Source organism: Pan troglodytes, chromosome 1 (genome assembly GCF_028858775.2).
Source record: "Pan troglodytes isolate AG18354 chromosome 1, NHGRI_mPanTro3-v2.0_pri, whole genome shotgun sequence".
Lineage (NCBI taxonomy): Eukaryota > Metazoa > Chordata > Mammalia > Primates > Hominidae > Pan > Pan troglodytes.
In genome coordinates, this window is record NC_072398.2 from 71,893,882 (window position 1) to 71,908,247 (window position 14,366).

General features: G+C 44.5%; 1 protein-coding gene across 2 annotated transcripts in view; it reads right to left on the reverse strand.

The window, feature by feature from the left end:
• Positions 1 to 13,310, reverse strand: part of BRINP2 (BMP/retinoic acid inducible neural specific 2) — a 111,458-nt gene extending 98,148 nt beyond the window's left edge. Inside the window, exons 1-2 of one of the 2 annotated variants that reach the window (XM_009438846.5) lie at positions 12,478 to 13,310; positions 10,673 to 10,821 (exon numbers count right to left, since the gene is read on the reverse strand). The gene's annotated coding sequence lies outside the window, so the exon portion shown is untranslated. The remainder of the gene's footprint in view (positions 1 to 10,672; positions 10,822 to 12,477) is intronic. The other variant, XM_001153570.7, reaches the window with a different exon arrangement.
• Positions 13,311 to 14,366: the final 1,056 nt, after the last annotated feature.

A 14,366-nucleotide genomic window follows, 5' to 3' on the forward strand; every position in this document is an offset into this window, starting at 1 on the left:
CCTCTAAGCTGTTCAGCTTTTTTTCTCTGCAGTCACTAATTAAATCTTGCCTTGAAAGAAATAAAGTAAAATAAAAGCCACATGCTTTTTTGAGTCAAGTAGATTGCATACCATCGGCCTATAAGGAGCTGGGTATCTGGTCGATGTGTATGGGGAACTGAAAGTGGAAGGAAATCAAGATAATAGAGCACTTATCTCTTTCTTTAAAAAAGTTTTCATAATTATTTCTCATTGAATGTCCCATCTTTGTAGCATCTTACTTTCATATGCAGTCTCTTTTCCCTATCTAGCCGTAATGGAAAACATGTGGGATTCCCTTTTCAGTGTGATTTATGCAGAACTGTAAACCAGAGGAACCCAAAGCACATTATAAACAGTATTTGAAGTTCAAAAATCATTCATGTCTCCAACAGGAAGAATGACCAGGGTAAGTTTAATATGATGGTTCACCAAGTCAGTATCCTTTGCACCATCCACACCTTTTATCCAGAAAATATCTTCATAAACTGTTTACTTTCTTGAATATAAGCTTGCTACATTGGTACATTCCCAAGTCTCTTCTCACTGATTTAATGAAAACACAGTGTCTGTGTCCTAAGCTTAGTATCTTTATGATCAAATATCTGACTCCATTACCTGAGGCCATGATGAGTCCATTTTTCCTGTCACTCTCCTCTCCTACGTGGGGCAGATCTGCCCATCAAATAAGAATTTAAGCAACTAAAGCCCTAACAAAGATATTGCTGGCCCTGTGTTCTTCTGTTGTTTGCCTGAGCAAAATCCATCATTACTCTATATGCATATGGCATGTGTCAACTGTTTTAAAATTAGCCAATTTTCCTAAGCATAAAAATGGATTTTTGTCATATCACATGAACCATATATCACAAAAACAAACCAGTTTTTGTTGTGGCTTTTTTCTTTCCAAAATACATGAAGTCTTTTTAAGTCACTGCCAAATCCATTTTGCTCACTGCATTTGTGAGATACATCTAAAGAAACGAAGCAGAAAAAGAAAAAGAAAAGAAAAAAAAAAAAAAGCTCACACACTGCCATCACCTGGAAAGAAATCTAGTTCATTACCAAACCAACCATGCCTAGGAGGAGGCTGGATTGCTTCATCCTGCTTTTAAATAATAAATAAATACAGCATTTGCATGCTGCCCTGCACTGAGAGTTTGAGACAGGGCAAAAAAAAAGAAAAAAAGAAAAAAAAAAAGAAAAACAACAACAACAACAACAAAACCCCTAAGTTTAAGAAAAAGAACTGTCATTTATGGAGCATTCTACATATCAGATTTGATGAGTACTAATTCTGCATTATTTCATTTCATACTCTAACCCTGTGAGTTGTACCACATCCATTTCACAGATGTGCATCCTGAGGCTAATGTAGTAAAGTAACTTGGCAAGATCAAATACATGGTACGTAGCAGAGCCTGCCAAAGACTTGAACCCAAGTTCACCATGCCTGAGCCTCTTCTCTCAATGACCATGTCGTCACATACGAGAGCAAAAAAAAAAAACCATCGAAACTTCTAAAGACATGATATTGCGGCACCAGGTTTCTTTTCTTCATTAAGCCTGTACTGGTGCGTTCTTTAAGGGTTGTAGCTCAGAGCAGCCCTCTTTGGGAAATTCTCCTTGAGCCTTTGCATAAAGCCTCCAAACATTGCTAAGCTCAGGAGTGATGCAGCGTATGTAAAGAATCAGCAGCTGTCTGTATGGTTCGTTTTGAAGGGCCTACAATTCCTCTCAACAAGGAAAAGCACCATGTCTCACTTGGGTTAAAATCTGTGAATTTCTCTTTTGAAATGTTCTAGTGTTAATTGGGAGGGCAGCACATTAAATCATTATTAGTCATTAATACCTTAACACAAATTAGTTGATCAGGTTACTGAGAGGTGTGAAGGGCCCTGAGGGAAGGATATTATCTTGATGGAGGTGGTGGGGAGTTGCCAAAGAGGGCAGTTGCCAAAGAGGGCAGTCTCTGGATTGCTGCAGGGGCTGAGTGAGGCTGAGTGAGGGAGCTAAGGGAGGATGGGAGGGGTGGGGCAGGGAGGATGAGAGGGGTGGGGCAGGGAGGGAGGGACGGCACCAGGACTAATCAGCTTAGTTCCAGACAGGATTGCTTCTGCAAATGCAACTGTCCCTCCCCATTCCTTCTCCGCACACGCGCACGCACACATGGCTCCCCTGCTGTCCCTTTCGAGCTTGCCGGAGTGTACTTACAGATAAGGGTTTTAGGAAAGGTACCGGCCACTCCTCGGCAACCTCCGGGGCAAGAATCCCGCCTGCGCCTCTGCAGCCGGGGGCTTGTAACACAGCTTTTCGCCTCTAGGGGTCTCTAGTGACCCGAGGCTTCCGGAGGAGGCTGCCCTTGCTCCGCGGTCCCTCGCGGCTCAAATCCGGAAGGTCGGAGATTTCAGAAAGAAGAGGCGTGTGCAGGGCGCCTCCCAAGACCCCGCCAGCCGCCGGCACACCCGTCAGCCACCTGCCCCTGCTCCTGCCTAACGACGTATTGATGATAAATGGCTGAACACCGAGTGAGGGGTAGGCAGACATTAGCTGCCCCCACAGTCCTCACTGAGTGCTTAGTTATTTCTATGTCTCAAGGGGATTTCAAGGACCTCCCTCTGCATCCCCACCTCACACTCTTCCAGTAAACCCAGTCCCCCGGCCTGCCAGACTACAGCCCAGCAGGAGTCTCCGCGCTCTCAGCCCGGCAGCCTCGTGGTGGGGATGGGGCATGAACCCGAGTGAGGGACAGGCCGGCCCCAGTCACCAGCTACCCGCTGCCGCTGGGCTTGATGTTCTGCCCTCCCTGAGCTGGGGCTCCCCGCGAGGGAGGACCGCTGCCTTCGTTCTGGGAGACCTGGGTACCCTAATGAAAACAGAAGAAAAAAATATCACAACTGAGGAGTATTGGGAAAAAGCACGAAACTTTGAGCAAGGCACTTGTTCCTCCCAGTCCACTGTTGAAGAGGCTGCAGGAGTTGATGGCAAAATTCTGGCTTTCTAATTCATCCTGCAACACTTGTTTGAATCCCAACTCCACTACTCACTAGATGTGAGATCTTGGGTAATTGACTTAACCTCTCTATACCCATTTTGTTTTTTCATCTTCAAAACGAGAATAATAGTATCTACTTCATAGAGAGTTGTTAGACTTGAAAGAGATCTTACAGTGCATACTCTCAGCATCTAGTATAGTGCCTGGCACACAGCAGGCGCTCATTCATAGACATTGAACTCCTTGCATTTTCAATTACTGAGAACAAGGGAGAACAACAGTGATTGGTCCTAGTCTCACAGAACTTCGCAGATGTGTCTGGGTGAGTGAAAGTCTTATATTTTAAAATCAATTTTAATATATCACCTGTGATTTTAAATGAATCACAAGTTTTGCTTTTTAAAGAACTTCTGCAGTGGTCTTCAATGTGTTTTGAATACCTTTAGGTTCCAAGGAGTTGCCCTAGGGAACACTTGTGGGTGAGGAAAGAGAAGAAACAGGTGGCGGAGCTCCAGACCCCCTAGGCCTGCTCCAACGAGAGAGCTCCCCTTTTATCTGCTTTATATATTGGGGTTTTAGGTAAGGGTTTATTGATGAAAGTCTTCCACTGCTTTTTTGAGAGATGAAAACCACTGTGAATATGTCCTTGTATAATTCAGGGAAACCTTTTCCTCCAGGCTTAAGGATGCTCAACTCTGCTATTTGTCAATCATTGTCTTTAATCTTTACAATTTTTGTGCAACATAAGGTGTAATATCCATTTTACTAGGTGGGGATACGGAGGCAATAAGCCACACATAGCTGAGGTCACACAGTGGGTAAGTGACTATGACCAGATTGATGCCCAGGTTTGTCTCACCCAAAAGTCACCCACCCCATTGACCCTCAGAGCCACCCAGGGTGGAAGGCAGAGGGCATGGTGCAGGGGCAAGAGCCCAGAGTCTGAATGGTGGTTGCTCCTCTATGCTTTGCCTTCCTCAGTTTCCATATGCAAAACTGGAATGACACTTACTTCATAAGGTTGTAATAAAAATTAAATGAGATAATATAAGTAAAAATGAACCTAGTACAATTTTTATCATAAAATAGGCATTGGGAGTATATTAAATATGTATGAACTTGTCCCACCCATTTCATCTGCTCGCCAAATCATTTCTTTAACCTTTTATTATAAGAGATATTCATTCAGAAGGTATAGATGCATGCATGTGTATATACGGGGTGTGCGTGTGTGTGAATACATACGTACATATGTGTGTATAGATGTGTGTGTATATACATAAAATTGTAGAGCAAACCTGCCCTCGGGTCAAGAAACAGAACACTGCCAGCATCTCAGAATCAACCCCCTCTGCATACCCCTCCTTGATCAAATTCCCATTTCTCCCTCCAGTCCAATTCACTTCTCATCTTGTTAAAAAATAATTTTCTTTTCCCCTTTTACTCATGCCTCTGGGTTGTCCCCAGCCCTTTTGCTATGCCTCTGTCTGTCACTTTGCTAAGGTTCTGAGTGACACGTTGTTCACAGGAGAGAAGTGAAATAAAGTGGTTCAGCAAAACAGGTGTGTGTGTGTGAGAGAAAGAGTGTGTGTGTGAGAGAAAGAGTGTGTGTGTGCCATGCTTCCTACCCTTGTAGGATGCAGCATACTGGACACCTTCTGAGATATGTCTTAACCCAAAAGAACAGGAGGGACAAATAGATTGATAGGGGATAGGTTTGGGAACATTTGGGCTATTTGCTGTACCCCAAGGCCACCCAGGCTTGAGTGTGGTACCTCCAGCAGTGACAAGTGAACATCACAGCAGCTAGTGTCTTGGTTACATAGAAGAAACAATTTTTCTCCTCTTTAGATTCCCAGATCCAACTCTAGAATTTCTACTTTTCTCAATTGACAAATTACACCTCAATTTGAATGTTACTTTCTCTAAGAGACTTTCCCTGACCAATGCCTCAATCACTCTGTCTGACAATACTCTATTTTATCTTCTTCATTATCAGCACTTGAAATTATTCATTTGTTTATATTGTTATTTTTCTGGATACCATAGTAATAAAGAATGTGGACTCGGGGTCTAAACTTGATTAGAATGCCAGCTCCCCTAGTTACTAGCTGTGTGGCCTTGGGCAAGTTACTTAACCTCTCTGGGCTTTCAACTCATCGTCTATAAAATAACAAACCTACTTACCTTATAGGATCAAATGAGTTTATTTGTGTAAAACTTCAGTACAGTGTCTGCCTGACACTTAAGTACTATTAAGGTGTTAGCTATTATAGGCAATGTCCATAATAACCATGATTATCATGATTATAATCATACCTTCTGTCTAGAATGGAAGCAACTTGAGGGCAGACCTTTTATCTGTGTTGCTGTTTGCTGAATCCTCAGTGCCTAGGAATATGACCCAGCACTACACACTCTTAATAATATACTCAATAAATATTTTCAAAGAAGTATGTCTTCGAGCCTCGATCCCAGCCCTGCTGCTTGGTGCAGGAGATGGCCATATCAACAAGTCAGAATGGTGTGGTGAGTACAGAGCAAAAACAGAATTTGAACAAGGTGTGTAGGAGTCTAGAGGGGGAGGCAATTAATTCTGTCCCAGAGTTTCAGAGAAGACTTCATAGAGGGATACTATTTACAGAGTCTTGAAGCTCAGTAACCCTTCAAGAAGCAGAGAATAGGACAGGGGAAGATTCTGCATGAAAATAACTCAAGACCTCTAAGGCTCCAGAGTGCTGAGGGAGCTGCCTGGTGTTTGAAGTGGCTGCTGTGAGAAGCGGGATATAGGAGAGGTGCACAGAGAGGTTATTGGACCAGCTCATGAAGGAGCTCCTGTTTGTTATGCTAAGCAACTTGTTATTCTGACAATAGTGGGGAGTCACTGGAGAATTACAGTAAGAGGAAAAGCATGGTCAAATTTACTATTTTGAAAGATCATCCTGGCTGCAGGGAAGAGACTGGACTGGCTAGCCTTCAAGGGAAGAGATACAGAGATCAAGTCCTGGGAAGATGCTGGAGAGAAGGGTGAGAGCCTGGCATCAGACAGTGGCAGGAGGGGTGAGGAGGAGAGGATGGCTTTGAGAAATCATTAGGAGGTAGACCCTGTCAAGCCTGGAGGATTTATTGCATGTAGGGGCAGTGTGAGAGAAAGTAGAGCCCAGGACAATTTACATTTCTTCATTATTCCTTTGGAAGTCGGGTGGATTTTGGTACCTTTAACCAAAGCAGGAATTTGGGGAAAGGAATAGCTTGGGATGTGAATTGGTGCACACTGATTTTAGTTTTGGATTTTAATCTTGGTGATGTCAAAGTGAAGACCTTTAGTAAGAAAGAGTGTTAACATTTGTTGAGCATCTACAATGTGCCTGAAACTATGTTTGGCACCTTACCTATTTTATCTTATTTAACATTTAGAATAACCCTTTGAGAGATCTAGCATTACTATTTTTTACTTCTATAGATGATAAAACTGAAAATACAAGAGATAATAATCCCCCTTTTACGTGGTTAACATGTACGAACAGTAAGTAGAGTAGTTTGATTAAGCAAGATTGAATGAAGTAAATAGAAAGAGAAGGATTAGAAAATACAGTAATAAAGGTAATTTGGGGCAGGTTATGAAAAACCTTGAATGGAGTTAATAACCATCCCACAAGGTTGTGAGAATCAAGTGAGAGAAAGCTTGTGAAAACCTTTTGTGAACTATAGAATGATAAGCAAATATGAGTTCAAGTTGTGGCCAAACTTATTGCAGTGAATGACAATAATGACAATGAATGAGTTATAATATTCAAATCTGTAATTTTTAAAAATTCAATTATTGTGTCTTCTCCCCATTCTTCTTCTTGGTAGGTCCACAAATTTTGTTGTTGTTGTTGTTTTTGTTTGTTTGTTTGTTTTTATAAAGAGTCTCGCTCTGTTGCCCAGGCTGGAGTGCAGTGGCGCAATCTTGGCTCACTGCAACCTCCACCTCCTGAGTTCAAGCGATTCTCCTGCCTCAGTCTCCCAAGCAGCTGGAATTACAGACTTGCACCACCACGCCCAGCTAATTATTTCACAAAATAATCTTTAATACATGGCCATGCCTTTCTTTCTCCCCACCACACTATCAACATATTGATAAGAAAACAGAAAGCTCTCACAAGGAATGATCATAACGTGGTAGAGATAAAAAGAAAGGAGGGAATTTGAAAGACAAACATACCCAGCTGATCCCACTATTGTGTCCTCACCCTTTGGAGTAAGACCCTAAAGATTAGTTACTCGGTTATTTCTACTGTCATTCAAAAACTCGAAAATATTAGGATAAAATTACCAAGCCACCCACTGGCTCACTCTTTGTATGTGAGCTGAGAGCTGCAATGCTTCCCAAAGGCTTTGGGTGGGCTTAATTACAGTTAACAAGGTCCCTCTTCAAATAAATATAGGTTGGTGTATGCTATTTGTGCCCTTCTTGAATTGAAATTTTAGAAATACATGCCTTAAGGCTCACTCTGGGCTGCTCCTGACCCCTCCCTCCATGTTCTTTCTCTTTTTATGTCGCCAACTCCTCCTATTTCATGCCTCTGCACCTTTTCCCCATTAACCTGTCACTACTTTGCAGGGCCTTTGTTAACACTATCCAATAATAATAATAATAATAATAATAATAATGCGAGCCACTTACATAATTTTAACTTTTCTAGTAGCCACATTAAAAAATAAAAAAGAAATGGGTGAAACTAATCTTAATATATTTGATTTAACTCAATATATTCAGAATATTATCTTTTTAACATGTAATGAAGATTAAAAATATTAATGAGATATTTTACATTGCTTTTCTTTTCAAACCAAGTCTTCAAAACCCAATGCATATTTTACATTTACAGCATATATTTCAAGTGCTCAAGACCCATATGATGCCAATATGCTATCATATTGGCAACTGCCTAGAGCTTAGTCCTGTGAGGTATCAAATTGTCTTCTCCCTTTGCCCAATCCAGAATTCCAGAAAAGTTTGCATTTCATGTGAGCCTCAATAAGAGGAATAATGGGACTGGCTGTTGATGATTCCATGCTGTGTTGATGCTACTCAACTTTACTTCTCTGTCTATGGCAGAGTGACAATTTAAAGAGGGCCTGACCTGCATCCTAATTGGTCAGACGAGATTGGTTCACTGTAGTCCCCAGTTTGAAGCATAACTCAGCTGTCTGTCTCTTCCTTTCTAGATAGAAGAGACTTTAATTCACAACCCTTAACCACATGCCCTTGGGCCCGGATCTCTACCTCAGCCCCCAAACATAGCAGTGGATGCTTCTGAATAGTAAAGAGAAAAGGAGTCATGCTCACAGTCCAGCTGCACAGTCATTTAAGACAGGAAACAAGGGTGACAGCAAGGTCCAGGGAAGGATTTTCAAGGGAAAGTAATGTCCTTTGAGACCTGTTCCCTGAATAAACTACTAGGGCTAAGCAAACAAACAGACTGGGTTCTTGAGGGTTTTACTTTTGACCTGGAAGCAATTATGGAGTGACTTTAGGTAAGCCATTCCACTTTCATGTTCAATGGGAACTTCCTCCATGTTGGAATGGGGCCACCCAAGCCACCGGTGACTTGCAGCATGAAAAACATCCCAAACCAGGTGAAGACCAGTGACTAGGGTGGTTGTGTTACCAGTCCTCTCACAGGCCCCCGCGCTTTTCCTTGACCTTTCCTCTGGGAGAGATGCCCACTGTGGAAGCAAATGTGTGTAGCTGGCTGGTCACAGCTCTCTCCTGGTGGGCCCTTCCTTGGCATTGCCCAGGCTGGCAGGCTGCCTCTCCCCTTTCCTGCCCAGCTGAGCAAGCACAGTGCCCTGTGGTACAGCTTCAGGCAACACTGCATCCTGCCCCCACCCACCCGGCTTTTCCATGGTCTCCTCCTTAGTGGCTGCTACAGTGTATGTTTTATTAAAAGGGAGAGAGAAGGGGAGACAAGAGGTTATGTACATGGGCATGCTCAAGAATCTTAAGATTGAAAATCTCCTGCTCGCTGCTAAATGCCTAAGGGCTTTGGCATTTTGCCAGCTCTAAGAAAACCCCAGGAGGAACATTTGGGTGGAGAAATAGGAAATGAAGGAAAATCAAGGCTCTCTCTTAGGAGATTCTGATTGTAAAATATGAGAAGTTGTGTGTGTGTGTGTGTGTGTGTGTGTGTGTGTGTGTGTTCTCTTAAAATTTGCTTGCTTACCCCCAATATCCTCATTCAGATTTTTTGATATCATGTTGATAAGCTCTCTGAGGTTATCATACTTTTCCCACAATATATAGATTAGACTTGAGGATGGGTGGAAGGCCAGATAATTTTCAATGTCTAATGAGATGCCCAGCATTACAGAGCCCCCTGCCTAGGTTCTAGGGCAACTTCCTGTAGACCAATATATGTTTAAAATAATTTAACTAGGTGTATGGTATTTCCAGAATGCAGAAAAGAAAGGTAGCCCAGGGTAAACCCCAAGGAATCAAGCAAGCCTTGAAGTTTCCAACCTTCCCAACAGTGCTGTAGTTATTATTTCTGTCAGCTAGAACCCTTTCCCTCATTCTTTCTATCCAAACAAATCCCACCGCATCCCTCATGGCTCAACTCAAATTCTCCTTCCTTTGCATACTGATAGTTCTCATTATCTGTACGAATCAATTGCAGATGAACTAGGTCAGCCTTGTGAATTCTCTGGTATTGAATTGCTGTTTAGAACCTACATCATCATTTCCCTTTTGTCAGATGGGAGCCTAGTTTCCTAACTAGACTGCAAGATCACTGAAGGCAAGGGCAAAGGCCTGTGAGACTTTTATTCTTCACTGCTTTTAAGTTAGTCCCGGAGGAGAAACCTTGTGTCATTGTAACATCTCCATCCTTACGAAGTACAGAACAACTAAATCAGATTATAATTACTAAAATCAAACCATTCCTTAGAAGAAGCCCATGGAGTCTGGGGTTGGTTCAGGAGCAGTGAGACCCAGATCCAATTCCACAGTGTCCCTTAAGTGCTGTGTGACCCTGCATAAAGCAGTTCCTCTTTCTGAGGTTCTCTGCCCTCCCTTTTCCAAGAAGGGGGCTAAAATCATTTTAGCTTTACTTCTTAGGGTAATCAAAGATGAATGAGACAATAAGCCGTGTGAGGATTAATTAGATGAGCTCTGGAAAGTGCTGTCAGCCCTTTGGAAGAGGATGCCATTATAAAATGTATACAAGGTCTTATTATTTAAGAGAAAGAGTTGAATCGCCAAAAATACACTGCGCAGTGGGGAAAACAAAACACTAACCAGGAAACCTCAACTAAACATCCCAGTCAGCAGAAAGTGCCCACGCAGATGTCTCAAGTCCCTCCAGATTACCTCTTGTTTGTGAGTTGGGGAGGGATTTCAGAGCAGTGCCTCAAGGGAGTGTATCATTTTTCTGTGATGCTCTCCAGTGGCTAGCCTGTGTCTTGGGAAAGGGGATCAGGAGAAGGTGATGACACAGGGTTGTTCTTTGCCCTTTGGCCTTGTTCAGTAAACAACCTGTCAGGAGGCCAGAAAGGAGCACCTAGAAGATATAATTTTGAGAGCCAAAAAGGGAAGATGCTCCCCATCTTTGAGACCAGCCCCATGCTGACAGAGCAGGAACCTTCCTCCTTCCCCAGCCCTTTTCTCCTCACCTCCTTTCTTGTGCCCACACTGCAGCACACATCACTCCATTCTGGGAGACAAAGCCAGCTCCATTTTTGGTGAAGAGGGGAAGTAAGAGTCAAGAATGCTCCTGTCTTCTCCATGGCTGCAGCCCAGCTGTCAAACACTTTGGCGCCAGCTGACCTCCAGAAGGGGAGACTATGGTGTGACATTTGCTTCCTTTATCTCAAATATTTCACAATATACATGCTCTGTGCCTTTTCAAATCATATCCTCCTCAAAGAAGCAAGGCATGCATCTTTTCCTAGAGTAGGCAGCAGCTCTGATATTGATAAGACAGGATCATTGTGGCAGCATGTCTTGGTCATGCCCTCAGTGCTGCAAAGCAACTTATTCTGGGTGAAGGGGGACTCCAGAGGGTCATGCCTTAAACAAATAACATACACACAACTGTGTGAGTCAGGAGGGAAAGCACACAAACTCCAGCATCACTTTGCTGTTGCCTGATGTCATCAGACTGCCCCCCAGGGGATTTGGTATACTTTAGTTGCTTGGTTAATACTGGCATTGCATGTATTTTAGCGAGCATGGTCAGAGAGAGTCACTTCAACATGCACATGTCTGGAGAAGGACAGAAGCAGAAATACTTGACTTATAATATACCTTTTATCCCTCTGATTGGTCTATGCTGACATAACAGTGTCCCTGCTGAATAAGGCCTAGATTACCCAACTATAAGCTTGACCTTTTATAATTGTTATCCTTTTAACAAAACATTTGTTTCTGCTCATAGCACCCTGCTCCTAGGGCTGCAAAGAGCACACACACAATTCTTTACAGAGGGGTCTGTTCAATCACATTACAGTGCATTAGCTTGAACATTGGTTAACATTTGGCTTAGGTCTATATACCCTTGATAAATATGTACCATGCAGAGGGACTGCTTGGTGAGGAGAAGAGTCCTCTGGGCTGGAACAACAGCTCACAAGTTCGTGTTCCTACTAGGCAGGAACACTCCAGGCATCCGTGATTTGGACAGGGTGCTGGACATGCTTGGTTCTTCTGTGGGCAGCCTGTTTCCTGCATACAGCTGTGAGCACAAGCACACATACATACACACACCACAGGCAGCATTCGACAGTGTACCCAGATGATCACAAAAACAGAGACAGAGATCTGCTAGATGATACCAGCACATCCCACCTTTCAGCACAGCAATGTTCTTCCCTAGTGTCTCCAGTGCTCTGCCAGGCTCAAGTCAATCAATGGGGCTTCTGCCACCACCTTGGGGAGACTATTTGCAACCTACAGGGTTCACTGTTTGGAATTTTATTTTCCTGACTGCATGTGCATGGGAAACATGCCATAGGGCTCTATGAGCACGATAATGTAGATATCGTGCATTGTAACCTCAGCTCTTTGGGGTCCTTCCCAAACATAATGAACCTCCCAGCGTCAGCTGGGCAGGCAAAAGTCCTCGTCATCTTCTGCAATTATGCAGCCCTATTGAATTTTCTGAAGCTAATAGGAGTTGCACTAACTTTGAGGACTTAAACCAGGCAAAAGCAACATAGGTCAGGCAGGGAGCCCAAACCCTCTGACAGCCATGCAACACCAGGAGGCAATACCAGAGCAATCTCTAGCTCAACCCCAAAGTCCATTGCTCAGCTCCACAAGACAGAAACTAGGAGAGGTGGCATCATTCCCTCTGCCTGCCACTGCCAGGCACCAGGGCAAGAGGGTTGTATGAGAGCAAAATGGTCCCTTTACCAACGGACACACCAAAAAGGACAATGAAAAGGGGAGAAAAATCACCGAAACCCTGCACTGTTACCTTGAATCCTTGCAAGAGCCCTCCTTGCTGTATCAGCTGCTCCCCAAACCTTCAACGACTGGGAGGAGACTCCTAAAAGATTCCAGGTTTTTGTGCAACATCTCCAGTGGCAGCTTTCCAAAGTTTTTACTTCATGATTTCTTGTGGTTCTTTCTCATCTGGGGAAACGCGAATGCCTCCCCCTCAGCGTGTGAGAGGGAGCGGATGTCTCTTTTCAAATTCTCTTGCTCCCCGCTTTACTGTCGGTGCCGCCGCCGCCGCCACCGCCACCGCCGCCAACGTTAGACCACTTGCCTGCTGCCTTCCCGCTGAGCAGCCAGGATCCCGGTCTCCCAGAGCATCTTTGAAGTGGGGCTTCGGCACTGGGCCGGGGCGCACGCGGGGTGGGAGAGGTAAGGGAAGTGCAAGACCCAACTGGGGGAGTCCCCTGTCCCTCCGCCGAGGAGAAACCCAAGATTTTGCCTTCTTTCCAACTCTAAAGAGACTCACCCACTCGCTCTCTCACCCGAAATCACTGCCTTGCACATGGGCAGAGACAGGTCTTCCGGCTTCACCGCTCCCTCGGCTGCCTGCAGACCTGCCACTGACCTCGGAGCGCACGGCAGGTGCACATCCCCGGGCAAGTCCTAATGGGATCCTCCGAGCTCAGCGTAAGCGCTGCCAGCGCAGCGGCGAGCAGCTTGCGAGGCAGGCGGATTGCATCCCAGAGCTGCAGCCCGGCGCGTCCCCGCTCCGACTCCGCGCTCCGTACCTAAGCAGTGTCACCTGCAGACTCAGACACCAGATGAGTGTCTTAAGATAACAATGCTGCCCTGCCTGCCTCTCTCTTTCTTTCTTAGGCATGTAGGTTGGCAGCCAATGGGACGCAGCGCCACACTCCCCACAGGTGCCCATTGGCTGGGCGGCTTGGCAGGGGGCGGGCTCTGAGCCTCACCGCTCTCTCCTTTGGTGAGCTGGCAGGCTGGGGTACCAGCTCTGTTAACCCTCCCAGCGTTGCAGTGGGGACTTTTTGGTGTGTATAAGGAAGCCTTGGGTACATTCACGGGTGGGGCGTTGGACACTCTTAAGAAGGCTGGGGAACAAGAAGTAGCTGGGGAGCTAATTACATTTTCTTCTAATCTTCCTGAGTTACAATAATCATTTGTCCCAGCCCGTTTTGTTTGCTTGCTTAACTAGAACTCCCAGAGATTGGGACCCATCTGAGCCATTTTCCATCTAATTTGAGGTTTCATTTGGTTGTTTTGTGCATTTTTTAGCCTCTTGGATTACTTAAGTAGAAATGAGCCCCCAAGTGAGAAATAGTACACACACACACACACACACACACACACACACACACACCAGAGATCCAAGAGGAGAGAGAGGCAAAAGAGAGCAAGAACCCAGTAAGATGGCTAGAGAGTGAAACAGATTTAGAGGCCAGGACAGCTAAATCAGGAAACATTCTGCCCCCACACCAGGACTGTAAGGACAAAGGCAAAGAGGAGAACTTCAGGTTTCTGGGGAGAGATTAAGTTTCAAAAATGTCCTTCCAAAAAAGGGAATTGTTTTGCCTGTGGTGTTTTCCCTCTGTGTGTCTCCTTTCACTTCTGTGTGTGTCAGGAAGAGGGACTGTGCATCTCCGTTTAGTTTTTAAAGGAAGACTAGAGAAATCAGAACAGGACCAGCCTTGTTTCTGTGAAGCAGGTGCTGTTGCTGGGCCTGTGAATTGAAAGAGAGGGAGGGAGGAAAAAAGGGAGGGAGGTGGAGGGAAAAGGGAGGAAAGGAGAAGGGAAGAAAATATTAACTTTACATTGAAGTGTGAAGTATATATTTTTGATGTCCTAATGAGGGTACAAAACTGAAACATGTCCCGCTAACTAGCATACTAAACTAGATTTTGGCAGGAG